The following is a 4,153-nucleotide window of genomic DNA, read 5'->3' on the forward strand; positions in this document are numbered from 1 at the left end:
CTTGACCCCGGCTGCGCCCCTGTCACCGTGGGAACGGTTGCCGTGGCTTTTGCAGACACATGGCGATGTCAGAGCCGCTCCTGGGTGTCATCATCTCGTCCGCGTTTGCGCCCTCACGCCGACCTGCGTGAGTTTCCAGGAGAGACAGATAAGAAGAGAGGGAGGGAGAGAGGGAGGGAGAGAGGGAGGGAGGGGAAGGTCTATGTCAAAGCACAAGAGGGTGGAAAGAAAGGGTGATAGGAGAGGGGAAGCGAATGGAAGGGAAGTATGGGAAAAAGACACAGGAGGTCTACAACAAATACAGTATTATAAGGCACTTACCATTGTTGCTACTCCTGGACCCACTCCACCCCCCCCCCCCCCCCCCCACCCCCCCACGATCATCTTGTGTGTATGTGTCTGTGTCTGTGCATCAGACTGCTCTAGCAAAGTAAGTAACATCATCCCAGTTTCCACCCGTGTGTGTGTGTGTGCGTGTGTGTGTGTGTGTTTATTTGTTTGTTGGATTGGGAGTCTCCTAATGTCTGTGTGTATGCGCATGCATGGGAGGCCAATCGTCAGCAGAAGCTGCCCAGAATCAGACGGATTCTCCTCAGCCTACAGAAGTCAATTAGAGGTTCATTAAAAAGCGAAATGAGTTGCTATAGATTTAATAGGAGAGGTGTGCAGGGGAGAGTAGCAGAGGCCGAGCTATTGAGACTGCTCTGTGCGTCCACGGGGAAATAACGGGGCCCCTCTAGCCCGCGACGGCCGTCACTTAATGGCTTCTGTTTGGCCGCGATAATGCCCGATAATTAGTTAATCAGGGATGGCTCGTGCTCACATACACATAGCGCGTTAGCGGCTACATGCCCCCCCACCCCCCTCTCTGTCTGTGAGCGCTGTGAAGATAAAGGACTGGAGCTCTGTTATTGAGAAGCCTTTCTTTTTAATCTTTATGGGCTGATGTCCAAATGGAGTTAGGAAAGGGCTGCCATGTTTATGTCTCACCCTGAGTGCGCTTTCGCTAAAGAATCTACCCTCCTGAATTTTGATGTGCGTACCTTTTGGGAGCGTTGTTTCTGCCAAGCTAAGATGGCGGCCCTGACCCACTGTGTTTAGATGCCAGTTCAGCGGAGAGATTAAAAGCGTCTGAGACAGCCTTGGCAGACAACGGAGGAAGAAAAGAAAAAAAAGGAGAAAGAAAAAAGGAGAAAAGAGAGCGAGCATTGACAAACTGCCCCGCTAGTCCTCCGAGCTGCCATCGTTTTTTGTGAGCTATGCGCTGTTTTCTCTGCAATCAATTAGTAAACATTCATTAGTGGGCCCATTCCTTATCCGGCCCTGTCAGGGACAAACGCGGGAATGATGGCGCCTCTGGGACAGGCAGGCAGCTGTACCCCACTCCCCACAGCACCCAGAGGGGTTCCCATTTACACACGAGTCAGCCTGCCCATACATCTACCTGTGGCGGTCTGCAGTCAACACGTATAGTTTGCATACAATTAAGCACTTAGACTTAATTGTCCATATGTTATAAGACAGAGTTTATGTCGGTGTGTCCATATAAGGTAAAGGCTTTCCACTTTCCACTGGTTCTTTGTTATTTTGGCGGCACTGGTTTATGATGTTATCATTGAAATAAAAGTGCTTTAGAACTACATTTTCACCCCATGACCCCAGTATAAACAACACGCACAAGTCTCAAACATGAGCGAGACATATTTGCATATTTAATGCAGCCTAATGGCCCTACCTGTCTATGGTAAGTGTAAGTGTGTGTGTAAGTGTATGTATATATATATATATGTGTGTGTGTGTGTGTGTGTGTGTATGTGTATGTGCACTCATGTATGTTCATGCATGTGTGAAGCAGGCCATCTAGTAGAGTTATGAGTGTGGGCCAGGGGAGATTAAAAGACTGATATATCGAATGGCATGTTGATGGATGAGGGCGGCTGGGAGATCAATTAAACAATAAGAAATTAATTCTGCTTGCAACACGCTCATTAGGGACTTGCTTGCAAAGGGGGAGGGAGGGTGACGACGTGTCACGGATTTTCCTTCCTCCTCCTCAATCACTACATCTCTCCGCCCTCGCCCTGTACAATTGCTCCATCCCCTCCGTCTTCACCACGGCGACCAGGAGGGGGAGAAACGCTAACAACAACGACAGCATCTCTCATTAGCGATGATGCTATTTACGATGCTGTCAAAAGAGCATTGATGGATCTCTAAATGAGCACTGATGTGCTGTGTACTTGCCATTTTCTCCATGTAGCTTACAAAAAAAAAAAACTCCACAGACACTCTTGTCCGGCTGCTGCGACTTTCAGCGCTTGACATGACGGAATTTCTCCCAAATTGAAAGCGACACTGTCCTGGTGAATATGTCCTCGTAGCCCTCCGCTGCTCCAGTGTGTCACCAGGACAGGACAGTGATGCGCACACGGGATAAATATGATCTGTCACCTGCACTGCTCTCTTTGTGTGTGTGTGTGTGTGTGTGTGTGTGTGTGTGTGTGTGTGTGTGTGTGTGTGTGTGTGTGTGTGTGTGTGTGTGTGTGTGTGTGCTTATTTGTCTTCGAGCTCTGCCCTTCTTTTCCTCTCCTTCAGTCTGTCCCAGGACGGAGTGAAGACACGGAGGAGATAGCAGAGGAGTAATTAGCATACTTGGCATTCAGTGAAGGTCCTTTCAGAGAGAGAGAGAGAGAGAGAGAGAGAGAGAGAGAGAGAGAGAGAGAGAGAGAGAGAGAGATGACTGAGTGCGCTCTATGAAAATGAGTATGCTCTCTTGACACCCCAGAGAATTTGCTCATTGAGAAAAAAAATAACCTTTTGTTTCAAAGGTCAGATTTGTGACTCATCCCCTTTTTGTTGTTGGCTTTCGAGAACGCCAGCTGGAGAAGACTTGGCCAGAATCTGACAAGTGCAAACTCAGGGACCTAGACATCAGGAAACCAAGAGGGGCGGGGTAGAGGGTTAGAGCGGGAAGGTGGCGATCATAAAATCTCCATAGAGACGAGTCTCTCACCTCCAGACTGAAAGTTCTACTCAGGCAGGTTTTATCTACTTACAGACTAGGGATTCTTTCATGGTACTTGGCTAAACTAATCTGTACAAGCTGTACTCGCAGGTGACTTCAACTGGCTCATTGTCTGAGCAGATGGAACAAAAATGACCTCACACATACACACACACACACACACACACACACACACACACACACACACACACACACACACACACACCCTAAAAAAATCCATGGGCCGTCTTTTCGGCGAGAGTGTCCTCTGTGAGTGTGTTCACCTGAGCCTGACCGACCGCACCTGCAGTCAAACGCGACGAGCTGGACAGGAAAGTAGAGATGAGCTGATTGCCGCCGCCGCCACCTCCGCCTCGTCTCGTCAAACGGCCCCGTCCGGAGCCTCGACAGATGTGAGCAGCAGCTGCCAGCCGGCGCCGCCCGTCGCCTTCGGAGCTGTCGCTCCGCATTTGCTAGCGGGCCGCACGTATGTGTGTATGTATGTGTGCATGTGTGTGTGTGTGTGTGTGTGTGTGTGTGTGTGTGTGTGTGTGTATGCGTGGCCGCCACCGTTTGCTGTGGAACGCGCCCCAGACACCCATGTTGTCTCAATTCATTTGCCCATGCTGCCGCACAGCAGCCGGCTCTTAATGGAGTCTAATATTAAAACACGAGCCACTTCCAGCTCGCAATTAGCCGGCCGGCTCCACCTATTAACACGCACATATTAATGAAGTCTCGCTGGGCTTTTCCCCCTCCCCCTCCACCACAACCACACCCCTTCTGCCCCACCACCCCTTCACAAGCGGCGCGAAAACGGACCGGGCCCAGTCGCTGAGGAACCCCGTCGCGGTGCAGCCCGAGGAACCGTGCCAGGGTAGCGCTAGCCTCCGTCTGGTGCTGTGGGCACAGCCATTTTGGCACCCTGCCGATAGCCACACACACACACACCCCTCACTCTCACCCCCTGCCCCCCCTCCGCCACCCCCGCCCTGCCTTAGAGACGGGGGGGGGGGGTGTTAGTCGGGGGGGGGTGTTAGTCCGGGGGGGGGGGTACCCCCTGCTGTGCCAGACCCGGGAGGCTGTGGGCACAGACGGGGTGGACAGATATGAGGGGTTAGCGTGGCGCGCGCCACTCCGCTTCGCTTC

Source organism: Alosa sapidissima, chromosome 15, assembly GCF_018492685.1.
Source record: "Alosa sapidissima isolate fAloSap1 chromosome 15, fAloSap1.pri, whole genome shotgun sequence".
NCBI classification, from domain to species: Eukaryota; Metazoa; Chordata; class Actinopteri; order Clupeiformes; family Clupeidae; genus Alosa; species Alosa sapidissima.